The 17,489-nt window shown below is 37.1% G+C and overlaps 1 protein-coding gene, 1 non-coding gene and 1 pseudogene across 2 annotated transcripts in view; 1 reads left to right on the forward strand and 2 right to left on the reverse strand.

The window, feature by feature from the left end:
* Positions 1 to 17,489, forward strand: part of AR (androgen receptor) — a 189,742-nt gene that overhangs the window by 74,145 nt on the left and 98,108 nt on the right. The window lies entirely within an intron of this gene.
* Positions 1,462 to 3,338, reverse strand: LOC112671788 (60 kDa heat shock protein, mitochondrial-like; annotated as a pseudogene).
* Positions 11,677 to 11,783, reverse strand: LOC112671952 (U6 spliceosomal RNA). The gene has a single exon (XR_003143938.1). It is a non-coding gene; the product is annotated as a U6 spliceosomal RNA (small nuclear RNA).

Genomic DNA, 17,489 nt, shown 5'->3' on the forward strand with positions numbered 1-17,489 from the left:
TCTATTCAGACTACTTTTAAATGTTCATTTAAGGGTCATAAAAAGAGATCATGAGAATTAAATTATTTTCTTTTTTTTTAATTTATTTTTTATTGGTGTTCAATTTACTAACATACAGAATAACCCCCAGTGCCCGTCACCCATTCACTCCCACCCCCCGCCCTTCTCCCAATTAAATTATTTTCAATAAGAGGGCATTTTAACTTACGGGACATACAGAAGATAGATCAATTTCTACAGACCAGAAAGGAAGGAGCGATTTTGTATATTCCTAAAAATCCCTGACCGAGACTTAGAAATTTCAGGATCTTATATATTTTTAGATTTAGCCAGTTGCTAATTATTTTGTAACTTCCCGCTACTGATATTTTGTTTTTCTCCCTGACTTGTTTGGTATTAAAAGTAGTGCTGCAGTTAACATCCTCAAGGGGCAATATATACAGTGTTTAAGGGAAATGCCTCTAAGGCCAGAGTATTTTCATCCAACTATTGGTGCCACCATCTTCTTACTGTATGACCTTGGGCAAAATACTTAATTCCTCTGGGCCTGAATATCTTCTTATAAAGAAATTGAGATACCAATGGTCTGTATCGTATAAGGCCATTATAAGGATTCTTAATGATATATATATTAAGAATGTAAGAGTTTATACTTTAAGTGTCAGGCACATAGAAAATAAAACAATTGTTAATATGATTGTATTATCTTTATTAGCATACTTTTGAAAAATATGAGTTCTTAGTTGTTAAATAGTTGAATAAAACAATGTATGCATTTTAAATCTGGTAGATACTACTTCTCACCTTGCCAAAGAAACTGCAAACATTGGATACTATGAAACTTTTAAATCTTTGTAAATCTTACAGGTTAAAAAAAGTTTATCATAGTTTAAGTTTCTTCTCTTTAATTATGAGTGAGCATGAGCATCTTTTCACATGTTTATTGGCCATTTGTATTTCTTTCCATTTGAACTGACTGTTCTTGGCTTTTGCCCATCTGTTGTTGTTTTTGTTTAGCTTTTCATCTGTTTCTTATTGATTTATGGAGCTCTTTGTATATCAAGGAATTTGGCTCCTTGTCATATGTGTTACAAATAGTTTTCCCAATTTATCTTTCAGCTTTATGTTTCTCTGTCCAGCAATCTTTTTTTTTAACTTTAAACAAGGTTTTATTACACAAAGGTTGTCACATAATTGGATATTTTTCTACTTTGTACACAGTTATTCTTACTCTCCACAGAAAGGCTGCTTAACTTTTCGTCTGGTGATGGCAAACACTAAAATCCTGATTTTAACAAAATTGTAGTAAAAATGCCTCAGTGATTGAAGTTGAAAGCAGTACATTGGTCCATGGCTCTTGCACTCAGTTATCAGGAATGTACAAATGTCTTTTTATTCAAAAATACAAAATAAACTATCTGTAGGCATGGATAATGACAGCCATAATCCATCCATTATACGTTGTCAAATGAAACCAGCAACTGATGGTTATAGCGATTTTCTTAAACATCAGCCAGCCTTTTCTTCAGTCATTTCCTTCAACTGACTTTTCTGAAGTTATGGTTGAGGAACACAGCCTTGAGCTTCCTCTCACAGTTCATTAAGACTGGTAAAGCACTATTCTAGGAATCAGAACATGCTGCCTCCCATACCACCTCCCATTCCATCCGTTCCACCCATTCCTGGGTCCTTCTCTTCTTTAGGAATTTCGGTGACTACATCTTCTGCTGTAGTTAACAGAGAGGCCACTCTAGCAGCATCCAATAAAGCAGTTCTTACCACCTTAGTTGGGTCAGTGATTCCTTTTTCCACCATAATCACAAAATCTCCAAGTATAGCATCATAACCAACTTCTGAGGAACTCTGCATAATTTTCTTAACTATCAATGATCCTTCAACACCTGCATTCTTAGCAATGGTTATTGCAGGAAATTTGAGTGTTCTCTCAATAATTTTGATACCAATTCTTTGATCTTCATTAGCTGGAGTTATTGAATCCAAGGCTGGAATGCACCGAAGCAGGCCCCCACCCCCCTCCGCCCAGAACAGTGCCTTCTTCAACAGCAGCTCTTGTGGCATGGAGGGCATCTGTAACTCTTTCTTTTCATTGATTTCAACATCACTTGTCCCACTAACCTTCAACACAGCTACTCCATTGAGAGTTTTGCCAGGCCTTCCTTCAGCTTTTCCTTTTCGTATTCACTAGTTGTGATATCTAACTGCTCAATAATTTCTTGAATACATTTTTCAATTTGAGCCTTGTCACCTTTTCCTTTTCCAAAGATGGCATCATCTTTGGTCACAATGACCCCTCCAAATTTCCTAAGTCATGAGGCTGAACATCTTCAAGATTTAGAGTCAATCCTTCTTCCCCAAACACTGCACCACCAGTAGCAATAGCCAGCCATATCTTTAAGCTGGTTCTTTCTATTGTCACCAAAGACTGCCACAACCTGAAGACCAACTTTTAACCTATTCAAAATGAGTGTACTCAGAGCTTCTCCATCAACATCTTCAGCAATTATGGCCAAGGGCTTACAGTGAGCATTGGCAATTTCAAGAGCAGGTACGATGGACTGGACACTAGAAATTTTCTTCTCACTCAATAGAACATAGGCATCTTGGAGTTCACATTTCTGACCTTTTGATGTATTAATAAAGTATGGAGAAATATAACCTCGATCAAACTTCATGCCTTCAATAATTTCTAATTCATCATTCAGTGTTTTTACATCCTTTACTGTGAGGACACCCTTTCTTCCAACCTTTTTCATTGAATCGGAAATGATGTTGCCAATTTCTTTGTCTCCATTTGCAGAAATCGTAGCAACCTGAACAATTTCTTCAGGGGTTGTCTCGGGTTTAGACTGCTTCTTAAGTTCAGCGATCACAGTATCAACAGCTAACATCACACCTCTCCTGATTTCCACAGGATTAGCACCTTTGCTAATTTTCTTGAAGTCTTCCTTGGCAATAGAGCATGCCAAGACAGTAGGAGTAGTGGTGCCATCCCCAGCCTCTTCATTTGTATTATTGGCAACATCTTCAACAAGTTTAGCGCCAATATTTTTATATTTGTCTTTTAAGTCAATTGACTTTGCCACGATCACACCATCCTTTGTTACTTTGGGACTTCCCCAACTCTGTTTGATAATCACTGTTCTTCTTCCCTTTGGCTCCATAGTAACGGCTACGGCATCAGCTAAAAGATCTACACCTTGAAGCATTAAGGCTCAGGCATCTGCACCAAATTTTATATCCTTGGCAGAGAATGAGCTGAGAAACAGTGCTCTGGACACTGGCCTAATTTGGTGGAGGACTGCAGGTAGTTGAAGCATCTGCGGGATAGTGGCAGAGCGTGCGGGTGGTGAGGCAGGCTGTTGGAGGCGAGTGAAGGATCTGTCGAGCAATCTTAAATTATATAGTTAAATTAATCATTCTTTCCCATTATGGCTGTTGAGTTTGGAGATCCGTGCTTTGCAGGTCTTTCTAGATGGGTTTTATTTAAATCATATATTAGAAATCTTTTTGCCAAAAGGCTCAATTATGGATGTAAGAGCTAAAAGGGATTTTAGGCATTGCATAACCCAAGTTTCCTCCCTTCATATCTTTTTCATTTTTTCTTGCAGAGGAAAAGAAATTAAGTCCCAGTGAAGGGAATGGACTATAAAAGTACCACAGCAAGCTAATGGTAAAAATGCAGACTGGGACTCTGTGCTCCTGAGGCCTATTCCAGTGATAATTTAGTTTAACCAGTTTGTTTTATAAAAAGAGCTTTCTGACTTTAAAAAAATACATATTGAAGGGATCCCTGGGTGGCTCAGCAGTTTAGCACCTGCCTTTGGCCCACGGCACGATCCTGGAGTCCCAGGATTGAGTCCCACATCAGGCTCCCTGCATGGAGCCTGCTTCTCCCTCTGCTGTGCCCAGAGCCACACTCTCTGAAAAGAGAGTGAACTTCTGAGAGACTTGGCCCTATCTGAATGTGGGGAAAATTCTAAACTCCCAGAACTATGAAAGTAGCCTTCAAACCACATGCACATCCAGTGGTAAAGAGTAAAAATGTAACTGGCTAAGCAGGCTTAAAGCACACACTTTAACTAAAAAGTGGTTTTTGTAGATCTGGGTTTGACATACAGGAAACAAATCTAAAAGATTAAAAACAAGGAAACATATCTAAGCAGAGACATCAGAAGCTTTACAATGTGGGGGAAATAGACCTCTCAAAACTAATTCAGCCAAGTCATTAAGTAGACAAGTGACCAAACAGAAAAGAAGAACAAGCTCCAGAAAGAGGCATATTAGCATCCAGAGTTGTTACAATATAGTATCTGAAATATCTACTTTTCAAGTAAAAATTATGATATGTGGTTCTTAGCTTTCTTCTTTGGAAGTGTTCAATCACTATATTGTACACCTGAAACTAATACTACACTGCTAACTAACTGTAATTTAAATAAAAAATAAAAATAAATTAAAAATAAAAAAATATGAGACGTACAAACAAGAGAAAGTACGGCCCATACACAGGAAATAGAAGTAGTCAACAAAAACTGTCCATGAGGAAGCCGAGATGTTGGACTTACTAAACAAAGTAATATATTTATATCTACTTTAAATATATTCAATGGGCTGAGGAAATAATTTTTAAAATACTAAAGGAAAGCATGAGAAAAATTTCTCATCAGAGAACAGTCAAGTGATAGAAATTATAAAGAAGAATCAAATGGTAAATCTGGAGTTGAAAAGTATAATCATTAAAATGAAAAATTCACTAGAGGGGATCCAGAATAAATTTGAGTTGGCAGAAGAAAGAATCAGCAAACTTGAACATAGTTCAATAGAAAGTATGAATTTGGAAGAACAGAAAGGGGGAAAAGAATGAAGAAAAATTAATAAGCTCAGAGAAATGTAAGATACCTTAGTAGTGTTCCAACATATGTGTATGGGAGTATCGGAAGAAAAGAAGAGAAAGAGCAGAAAGATTATTTCAAGAAACAGTAATATTTTCCCAAATTTGATCCAAAATATTGATCTACATATCAAAGAAGGTCAACAGACTCCAAGCAGGAAAAATGCAAAGTGATTGATACCCAGACACACCATACTCAAAATGTTGAGGCAAATGTAAAGAGAAAATCTTGAAATTAGCAAAAGAAAAATGACAAGGGAAATGCAATAAGATTAACTACTGACTTCTCATCAAAAATAATGGAGGGCAGAAGACAGTGTTGTGGCATATTCAATGTGCTTAACAAAAAACCTGTGAACCAATAATCCAGTACTCATTAAAATTATCTTTTAGAAGTGAAAGTGAAATAAAAACATTTCCATATAATTAGAAACTGCTAGAATTTGTTGCTGGCTGACATGCCTTGGAAGAAATACTGAAAAGAAATGGTACCAGACGATAATTTAAATCCACATGAAAAAATAAAGACCATAGTAGAGGGAATTATATAGATAATGATAAAAAGTAGAATTACAGGGGCACCTGGGTTCCTCATTGTTAAATCATCTGACTTTTGGTTTCACCTCAGGTCGTGATCTCAGGGTACTGAGATCAAGCCCTGCATCAGGCTCTGTGCTCAGCGTATAGTCTGCTTGAGATTCTCTCTCCCTTTCCGACTGCCCCTCTTGCTCATGCTCTCTCTCTAAAATAAGTGAATCTTTTTAAAAAGAATTTCATATTGCTTTTTTTCTTGATAAAAATTAATTGCATGAAACGCTATCAGTACAATTGAATTCTTGGGTCTGTCACATCTAGAAATATATCTGTAAAATAGATGTAAATATAATAAAGTGCAAAGAACAAGAGTGGAAATTAAGCTAAAATGGAGTATGGAAATGGTATCGGATAGAAAATGAACTCCACAGAAAGAAATGAAAAAAATATTGTAAATATGATGATTAACATAAAAATCTCTATAAACTGTGCTCTCCTTTATTAGCTTACTTAATACACATATGATTATATAAAGCAAAAAGTATAAGACATGCATTGTTTGGTAATAATATAGACAAATTATGTATAACAGTTATACAAGGGGAGACTATAGATCTATAGAAGAATTAAGTTTTTAATACCTCTTGGAATTTAGTATAAACCTGAGGTAGATTCTGATTATTAAATGCATGTTAGAAACCTCAGAGCAAGCACTGAGAAAAAAAATTTTTTAGAAAAGGAGAGAAGGTGAGGCAGGAGGAGATGGAGAGAAAGAATCCCCAGCAGGCTCCATGTCCAGTGCAGAGCCCAATGCAGAGCTCAGTCTCACAACCCTGAGATGATGACCCGAGCCAAAATCAGGAGTCAGATGCTTAATTGACAGAGCCACCAGGTGCCCCCACTGAGAAAAAAAAAATTTGTATAGTTTACAAAAATTAAAAACATGGTTAAACTTGCTCACCAGAAAATACCTACTTTAGCAAAAAGAGGTGGCAAAAAAATAATGGAAGAACAAAGTAGTAATGAGAAATACAGAAAACAAGAAAATGGAAGAGGTAATTCTAACTATAGCAACAATAACATTAAATGACAATAAGTAAATAAATAAAAAAGTGAGATTTTCATCACAGATAAATAAAACAAGGTATACATATATGCTGTTTATAGATGACTCACTTTGGATTCTAAGACACAAATAGGTTAAAAGTGAAAGAGTGGAAAAAGATATTTCATGCAAACAGTAACCAAAAGAGAGCCTGAAATGGCTACTATTAATTTTAATCAAAATAAACTTTAAGACAAAACTATTATTAGAGATAAAGGACATACTGTAATAATTAAGGATCAATCAATCAAGAAGATATAACAGGTATAAATATATGCAACAAAATATAGAAAAGTAGTTGGGAAGTAGTTCCCAACAATAATAGTTGGGAAGTTCTATTCATTATATGGAACAGCTAGACAGATCAGCAATAAAATAGAAGACTTGAATAATGAAATAAAATAAAATAAAATAGCTACACCTAATAGACATCTTTTTTTGTTTTAAATTGTAGTTAGTTAATATACAATGTAATACTAGTTTCAGATGTGATTCACCACTGCCATATGATATCCAGTACTTATCACAACAGGTGCACTCCTTAATTCCTATCATCTATTTTACCCATCCCCACCCATGTATGGTAACCATACGCTTGTTCTCTATAACAAGTGTCCGTTTCTTGGTATCTATCTATCTATCATCTATCTATCATCTGTCTATCTTCTATTTATCTATCTATCTATCTATCTATCTATCTATCTATCTATCATCTATCTATCATCTCCACCTATGTTCATTTGTTTTGTTTCTTAAATTCCATATATGAGTGAAATCACATGGTATTTGTCTTTCTCCGACTGAGTTATACCTCAGGATAGTAAAGGCTATCTGTGAAAAACCCACAGCTAATACCATCCTCAATAGGGAACAACTGAGAGCTCTTCCTCTATGGTCAGCAACAAGACAGGGATTTTCACCCTCTCAACTGTTATTATACATAGTATTGGAAGGCCTAGCCCCAGCACTCAGACAACAAAAAGAAATAAAAGGCATCCAAATCAGGAAGGAAGAAGTAAAAATTTCACTGTTTGCAGATGACATGATTCTCTATACAGAAAACCTAAAAGATTCCACCAAAAAACCACTAGAACTGATAAACAAATTCACTGAAGTTGCAGGATACAAAATGAACATATAGAAATCTGTTGAATTTCTGTACACCAATAAGGCAGCAGCAGAAAGAGAAATTAAGAAAACAATCCCATTTACTATTACACCAAAATGATAAGATACCTAGGACTAACTAAAGAGGTAAAAGACCTATACTCTGAAGACTGTAAAACCCTGATGAAAAAAATTAAAGATGACAACAAAGAAATGGAGAAACATTCCATGCTCATGGATTGGCAAAATAAATATTGTTAAAATGCCTATACTCCCCAAAGCAATCTACACATTTAATGAAATCTCTATCAAAATACCAACAACATTTTTCATGGAACTAGAACAAGCAATCCTAAAATTTGTTGGAACCACAAAAGACTGAATACTCACAGCAACCTTGAGATAGAAAAAAAAAAGCTGGAGGCATAATTCCAGACTTCAAGTTATATGACAAAGCTGTAGTGATCAAAACAGTATGATACCGGCACAAAAATGGACACATAGATCAATGAAACAGATTAGAGAACCCAGAAATGAACCTACACCTATATGGTCAATTAATAGTTGACAATGCAGGAAAGAATATCCAATGGGAAAAAGTCAGTCTCTTTAACAAATGGTTTTGGGAAAACTGGACAGTAACATGCGAAAGAATGAAACTGGACCACTAAACACAAAAATAAACTCAAAATTGATTAAAGACCTAAATGTGACACCTGAAACCATCAAAATCCTAGAGGAGAACACAGGCAGTAACCTCTTTGGCCTTAGCTACAGAAAGTTCTTATTAGATATGTCTCCTGAGACAAGGGAATCAAAGGCAAAAATAAACTATTGGGACTATATAAAAATAAAAAGCTTCTACATACTGAAGGAAACAAGCAACAAAACTAGAAGACAACCTATGAAATAGAAGATATTTGCAAGTAAGATATCTGATAGAGGGTTAGTATCCAAAATATACAAGGACGTTCTAAAACTCTACACCCCAAAACCAAATAATCCAGTTAAAAATTGTCAGAAGACATAGACATTTTTACAAAGAAGATACCTCCATGGCTTACAGACATATGAAAAAATGCTTAACATCACTGATAATCAGGGAAATACAAATCAAAACTACAATGAGATTACCTCACCCTTGTCAGAATGGCTAAAATTAACAACACAGGAAACAACAGGTGTTGGTGAGGGTACAGAGAAAAGGGAACCCTCTTACAATTTTGGTGGGAATACAAACTGGTCCAGCCACTCTGGAAAACAGTATGGATGTTACTCAAAATTTAAAAATAGAACTGCCCTATGAACCAGCAATTGCACTACTAGGTATTTACCCAAAGAACACAAGAGTACTGATTCAAAGGTATATATGCAGCCCTGTGTTTATAGCAGCATTACCTATAGTAGACAAATTATGGAAAGAGCACAAGTGTCCATTGGCTGATGAATGGATGAAGAAGAGGTGGTACATATATATAATGAAACATTACTCAGCCATGAAAAATGAAATCTTGCCATTTGCAGTGGCATGGATGGTGCTAAGAAGTATTATGGTAGAACTAATAGATATCTATTGAGTATACCACTCAACAGTAGGAGAAAACAAAGTCTTCTCAAGTGAACATTAAACATTTTCCAGAGTAGACCAAGTTTTTTGTATTGCAAATTTTATAGTCAAGAAAGTGAAAACCCAACCTACAGAAAGGGAGAGCATGTTTGAAAATCATATCTAAAAATGACCTTGTATACGAGATAATTGGAAGCATTATATCCACATAAAAACTTCTCAATGTTTATGACAGCTTTATTAATGTCAGCCAAAAGGTAGAAACAACCCAAATGTCCACTAATTGATGAATAGATAGACAAAAGGTGGTATATCCTTGTGATAAAATCTAACTCATTCATTAAAAGGAATGAAGTATCAATACTTGCTACAACATGGATGAATCTTGAAAGCATCATGCTAAATGAAGGGAGCCAGTCATGAATGGCCATATATTTATGATTTCATTTATATAAAATGGCCAGAATAGGCCAATTTCATTGAGACATAAAGTAAATGAGGTTCACAGAGGCACCAGGAAGGGGAGGATGGGAGTGACTGCTAGTGAGTATGGGGCTTTGTTCTCGAGTGATGAAATTTTCTGGAATTAGGTAGTGATGACATTTGTACAACTCTGTAAATATGTTAAAAAAACATTAAATTATATGTATACTTATTGTTTATTTAAATGGTGAACTTTATGGATGTAAATTACAGCTCAATGAAACCATTAAAGATTGTGTTATCCCCCACTACCATGTTTTTACATCACTCTGTATTATTCTCATTATGAATTTTTTCAAATTATGTTTTAATAACTGCTTTAGCCTGTGGTGACTTTAAGAAACAGGGTCTGCTGCCTCCTATCTGTATCCCTGGCCCATAGAAGAATTCAGTTGCCACCTTTTGAATGAGCGTGAAGGCTTTGATAAAGACAATGAGCTATAGCAAATATATAATGTGGCAATTTTGTTACCTATATACAAATCTATAAGAAACCAGTTCCATGGTTAAAGGGGCTCATTATAAAAATGTGCTTCTTCCTTAAGCATAAATGAACTTTAGCATATCTTATATTAAAACTTCTAATTTTGCTTACACTTTTATAAAAGCATGTTTTTTCCCTTCCAAATCCCAAACAATATTCTTATTGGGTTTTTCTTTTCAGCTTTATCCACAACTGTTTGCTTATCTAGGAATAAAGACAGAATTTTAAGATAGAATTACATTTTCTTCCAACACTGGTGTACAAATGGTATTAATGTAAAACATCCAGGATTTCTGAATATCTATTATTAGTTGTGGTTTATTTGGGTTTATTTTGACCTTGTGTGTATACAGTGAAGGAATAATCAAATGGATATACCTGTTAGTTCTTTTTTCTTTTTATTTTTTAAGATTTCATTTGAGTGAGGGAGGAGAGGTAGAGGAGGAGGGAGAGGAAGACCTAAAGAATCCTAAGCAGACTTCATGCTAAATGCATAGCCTGACACGGGGCTTGATCTCATGACCTTGAGATCATGATCTTAGCCAAAACCAAGAGTTGGACGCTTAACTGACTGAGCCACACAGGTGCCCCTACCTGTTATGTCTTGATGTGTTTCTTCCCAGTTGCAGAAACTTAGACAAGTTACTATGGTCTCAGCTTGCTTTAGTTTTCTTCATCTATCATTTCTACCAGGCAAGGGTGTGGAGAGGATACATTATGATAAATGATATGGAAGCACCTAAAATATACACTGTACATAGATGATGGTGACAATGATAATAATGATGATTATGATAGTGATGGTGTACTGTAGCACCTTATTTTGTTACTCAGAGCATATTACATGTACTTGCAGAACATCTAATGTGAATTAGCTCACTTAATCCACATAACGGGGATGCCTGGCTGGCTCAGTGGTTGAGTGCCTGCCTTTGGCTCAGGTCATGATCCCGGGATCCAGGATCGAGTCCTGCATCGGGCTCCCTGTGAGGAGCCTGCTTCTCCCTCTGCCTATGTCTCTGCCTCTCTATCTCTCAGTCTGTGTCTCTCATGAATAAATAAATAAATCTTTTTTTAAAAATCGACATAACAACCAGGTGGGTAGGTATTGTGACTATCTCCACTTCATAGATGGGAACTGTAGTTGCTCAATATGTGTGACTATAGGTATCACAGTGCTGGCATATGGTGTTAAGCAAATACTAGCTTTCTTTCTTTACATGGGTAATTTTTGTCTCTATTCAAGTCAGTTGTAGATGTCCAGAGACCACTGTTTTGTTTTTTATTTTTTTATTTTTTTTAAGATTTTATTTATTTATTCATGAGAGACACAGAGACACAGAGAGGCAGAAACACAGGCAGAGGAAGAAGCAGGCTCCATGCAGGGAGCCTGACGTGGGACTCGATCCTGGGTCTCTAGAATCACACCCTAGGCCGAAGGTGGCGCTAAATCGCTGAGCCATCCAGGCTACCCTGTTTTGTTTTTTAATATGGGACGCTTCACTAATTTGCATATCATCCTTGCACAGGGGCCATGCTAATCTTCTCTATAATGTTCCAATTTTGGTATATGTGCTGCTGAAGTGAACACGAGAACACTCTGTTTTTATATGTGTATAGCACAAGCATCTAGGCAAATTGTGTTTAGAAGATTGATTGCTTGATTGATTGATTGATTGTGTTTAGGACATTTAATGAAAGAGGAGCACAGGGCCCCAGGCAGCCAAGTATTACATAACCTTGTGAAAGGTCTCCAGACCACTCCAGTCCTCATCAGATAGAATACTGCCCTTTTCAATTTCCAAACTGCAGGAAGCAAGAACGACATTTCAGATCCACTAATCCTCATTGCCTAAGAAGTATGGAGAACAAAATATAGCTTTCCAGAGCTGAGAGAGGAAGAAAATTCTATCACTGTCCTCTCCTAACTACTTCTTAGAGGGGGCATTTCATTTTCAAGTTATCTGGTTATGCTGGTTGTTTCCTTTTCTCACCTTCTGATGTCAGCTCCTACCTGGCTTTTTGTCATGCCTTGTTTATTCCTGGGAGAAAGCAGCTGAAGCTTGCTTCTCAGGGGAGGTTAAGGGTATTTTAGCTCCTTTGCCAGGAACACACCAACCTAGTTTTCTTTAAGCTATGTTAATTTGTATTCTCATTAGTTCATTCATTCATTCATTCATTTACAGGTTCAGTAAATAGTTTTCAAAGGTTTATTTATTTATTGGAGAGAAAGAGAGAGCACAAGTGCTCGCATGAGTAAAAGGAGGGGCAGAGGGAGAGAGTCTTCAAGCAGATTCCCTCCTGAGCTTGCAACCCCATACGGGGCTTGATCCCACAACGCATGACATCATAACCTGAGCTGAGCCTAAAAGTTGGCTGCCTAAACAACTGAGCCACAGAGGCACCACTGGATTCAGTAAATATTTAACAAACACTACTTAGGAGCCAAGCCATGTGCTAGGCACTGGGGGTAGAACAGTAAACAAAAAAATTATGCTACTCTCAAGGAATTGATAGAGATATACAAGTGAATCAACTAACAACCTGGTTCTGCTTTGAAAGCTGTCTGGTGCTCCTGATCTCGCAATCACAGAGCATTTAGCCTATATCCCATCCACCTTCAGAGATAGGGCATTATTGAACCAAGTACTCAAGAGTCAGTCATTTGGAGACCGAATCATGGAGGCCTAGAAATCTAGTACCAGGAGTAAAGCAGCAAAATAGAAGAAGCATGGAGCACACAGTCAGAAGTTACTGTGTCTAGGCTCAGCTCTGTTACTCACTGGCTTAGCTTAGCTCCTCTGTCTTCTTTTGATCATCTGGAGAATAGTGGTTAATGAAAATTTCTATATGGCAGGGTTGTGGGGGAGATGAAATAAGATAATTCTCAGTCAACTGTGTATCTCCTTACTCTGCTGTACTTATTGATATCTGAAATTATTTTTTAGTTATTTATTTATTTATTTATTTATTTATTTATTTATTTATGTATTTTTATTTTTTAGTCTTTCTATGCTTGTTTCATGCACCCCCCCCCAAATGGAAGCATCTGACTTTTTCATCATTGTATCACTAATCTAAAGGTGCCTGGTTTATGGTATATAGAGCTACCAGAGGGCAGTTTGGTATAATAGAAAGAGTGCCAGATTAGGAATTAAAACCAGAGTTCAGATTACAACCTTACTACTTTCTAGCTGCTCTACCTTAGACAACTTACTTAACCTCCCCAAACTTTCTCTGGCTCATTTGTTTGCCTTATAGAATGGTTATGCAGATCTCATGAGATAAACATGTATCAGTGTGCTTTATGTACTTGAAGTGCTCTGCTAATGCAGGTTTTATAAGATGAGAAAACTAAGGGTCAAAATAAAAAGTGTTTGGTCCAAGGTTATGGCAGCAAGTTAGTATCACGATTTATGATGGAATCTGAGGCTTCCAACTCCTAGACTAGCATACAAAAGCATATTCCAGAACAGAAACTGTGAAGAAAGTAAACAGTGGCCAGGGATAAGGGAAAGCAGGCTCTGTCTGACAGCAGCTTATCCGTTCATAATAATAGGAAAGGGGAACGAGGAAGGTACTGTGTCAGAGTCCACATGATCACTTTGCAAAATGGAAGGAGCTTGTTCATAGAGTTGAATGATTCGTCTATGTTTATCTAACAATGACAGTTTCATCAGCTCTTTACCACTTCACTTTCACCTAGTTCAAAAAGATGCCAAGTATGACACATTTTCCTTCTCAGGCTTTATCCTAGAATACATTTGTTTGACTCTGTGTTTAACTGTAATATAGAAAGAAAGTAAGGCAAGGTAAGAGTATGTCAAGGAGCTGTTCACCATTTCTATTGAGGACAAAGGAAAACAATAATCTCAGGGATTTGGATTAGATATGAGGAAGAACTTGTAGGCAGGAAGTGGGAGATACTATGATCAAATAGATATTAACTATCTGGTATTTTTAAAAAATTTATTTATTCATCCATGAGAGACACAGAGAGAGAGAGAGAGAGAGAGAGAGAGAGAGGCGCAGAGACATAGGCAGAGGGAGAAGCAGGGTCCTCATAGGGAGCCCGATATGGAACTCGATCTCAGGACCCCGGGATCAGGCCCTGAACCAAAGGCAGACGCTCAACCGCTGAGCCACCTCCAAGCGTACCAATATTTGGTATTTTTATAGAAAGGTTTTCATTTATCTGGTATAGTTTAACAATGTCCTAATTAGGACTCAAAAGTTGTTTAGGATCTATCTTGGCCTTCAAATTGAGATGTTGTTTAAAAGGTAAGATGGCTGTTTTCAAACTTTGTTGTGAGGCTCAAGAGTAAATCAAGGAGGAAAGAAAGAAGGTGAGTTTAGTGGGAGGTACTTAGGCAGTATCTAGGCTAGACACTGGAAATTCATCTATGAAGTCCCCATGATGGATGGGAAACAGATACATACATAGATTTTTTGTGATATGAGACATTATTGATGTTCTGAAAGAAAACTGTACAAGTTGGGGGGGGTGATCATATTCTAGCTAAGAGATACAGAGTCAAGAAGGGCTTCATGGAGTAGGTAATGGTGTCCTGGGCTGGGACCTGAGTTATGAGATAATGTGGTAAGGGAGACAAATAGTTGGGAGCAGTGCAAGGTCATTTCAGTTAGAGGGAATGACTATGTGAGCAGAAATACAAAGGAGTGAAATAGAATTAAGACTAAAGAACTGAAACAGCGTGGTACAGCTCGAAGGGCACATGAGAAAGTTTGTTGAAGAGGTAAGGAGCTATAAGTAGGCCTTGAATGCCAAGCTAATGCTTTGAATTTGTATCCTGTTGGCCAAGAGATTTTTAGTGCTTGCCTAAGATCACTTAAGCATTTCATAAAATGATGGATACTCAGGTCTCACCTGTAGCTTCAGATTCAGACAACTCTGAGCTAAGTTAGGGTGGGATCAGAGCTCTATAGCTCCTCGGGGGATTCTGAGGCATCTGTGAATTAGCCACCACTGTAGACCATAGGGAATTATTTTTTGAAAGTCGTAAGGAGAAGAGTTACAGGAGCAGATGTTTTAGAAAGAATTCCTCTGGGGTCCTGTGTAACTTATGGATTGAAGAAGATCAGACAAAAAGAAAAACTTCAATAAGAATGTTGCCATTATTTTGAAGGTAAGGTTGTGTGTGGGGATGGGGCAGGTATTATTTAGGCAGTAAATTAACGGATACTAGTCACTGATTGACTTAATGGTGATGGTAGGTGAAACACATTGAGGAAGTATATTATTACATTATATCCAGAATAATTCATGGCTTTCTGGATTGAGTCACTGGGAACTGCTATCCACTGTGAGAAACTCATCAAAAAAATTGATCGTGGAATCAGAAAGACTTGAGTTTAGATCTTATAGCCATCATTTGCTGCCTATGGATTTTGGGCTTAAGGTTTCTGGACCTCAGTGCTCTCTTCTATAAAATGGGAGTGATGGTGCATACCTCATTAATTTGTTGTAAAGATTAAATGAGGTTAAGTTATGTAGAATGTAGTATAGTAGCTGGGACATACAGCTGCATAGTAAATATCAGTTATTATTGGGCCATATGTTACGATATGTACTGCAGTGACATGGGATAGGGGATTTTTATTTTCTGCCAATAGCCCCCTGTCCCCACAGTCAAAATCAATATCACATGTTGGGGAGCAGGACACTTTTCCTAAGTATCAAGTTAGTACTTGGTCTTGGATCAGGCCTTACTCTTGGTGTGTTTAAGAAACAAGGTAAACCCTATTGCTGGTGAGTATCATTGAGGCTGTTTTCCTAGTTTCTGTAGGTTCTTTGAACCAACATAAAATGTCTCATTTTGGATTTCAGATTGTGGACGGAACTTGGAATCTCATCAGCATTTCATTACTACCTGAGTTATGTCTGTTCACATGATGTTATCTTTCTTTTCTTGGTTTGTGAAGTGCTCAGACACTTGACTGAACACTTTTCACATTTCTTAAACTACATTGTGTGACTTTATATTTTTATTTTTTTTAAAAAAATTATTTATTCATTCATGAGAGACAGAGAGAGAGAGAGAGAGAGAGAGAGAGAGAGAGAGAGAGAGGCAGAGACACAGGCAGAGGGAGAAGCAGGCTCCATGCAGGGAGCCCGACGTGGGACTTGATCCCAGGTCTCCAGGATTAGGTCCTGGGTTGAAGATGGCGCTAAACCACTGAGCCACCCAGGCTGCCCTATTGTGTGACTTTAAAGATAGAATTGTATTTTATTTAGTGCTTTCACAAATTTTGTACAAGTGATAGTAGTGGCTGCTGATTTTCTGACTTCATTTGCAATGTCAGACAGAGGAAGAGGCAGTATGGTGTATTGCAGAGCTTACTGGACTGGGAGTCAGATGCCCTGGACTCTAGTCCCAATTGAAAGTTGCGATGGAATGAGGAAAATGGGGAGAAATGACAATTTATTTTGACTGTACTAGACCTTTTTCTATGCATTTTCTCATACATTTGTCAAAAAACCCCTTTGAGGCTGATACATTGTTTTCCTCATGTTGTAGATTAAAAAAAAAAAAACTGATGGTAAGGAGGCTAGGTTCATCTTGTGCCCAGTGTTACATGGCTAGTGATAAGTAGTAGTAGGGTTCAAACTGAGTATTTCTTCTCCCAAAGCCTTTTGTAATACTGCAGTGCAACTTACTAGAAAATGCCTTTAACTCTGAGCTTCATTGGCCTTCTGTGTAAAATAGGACTCTGAAACCTTTGCTCTGTATAGCAGTAAATCTCCTCAGACCAGATGTTGGATAAGGGACAGCGATATTTGTGTCTTTGTTTCTTAATGCATTCTAAGTGCTTCACAGTGCCTCCCACATGGTGGGACACTCAATAAATATTTGTTTATTTCTTTCCAGCAAGAGAGTAGTTCCATAATGGATGAGATCCATTTTTGTGGTTGCTACTTAATGCTATTAGTATTTTCTCAGAGATTTCTGGGCTATAGCCGAGTGACAATTTGATGTTGGTCATCATATAGATTTTTCATAGGTTGACTCTTTTTTTTAAAGATTTATTTTTTATCTTGGATATATATGTACATACGTGTGTGTATATATATGTATGTACATATATATATATAGAGAGAGAGACAGAGAGACAGAGAGAGAGAGACAGAGAGAGAGTTGTGGTGGGAGGGGCAGAGAGAGAGGGAGACAAGAAGACTCCCCACTGAAGGAGGAGCCTGACATGAAGCTCAATCCCAGAACCCCAAGATCATGAACTGAGTTGAAACCAAGAGTCAGATGCTTAACTGACTGAGCCA

The sequence above is a fragment of the Canis lupus genome, chromosome X, assembly GCF_003254725.2.
Source record: "Canis lupus dingo isolate Sandy chromosome X, ASM325472v2, whole genome shotgun sequence".
Classification (NCBI taxonomy): Eukaryota; Metazoa; Chordata; class Mammalia; order Carnivora; family Canidae; genus Canis; species Canis lupus.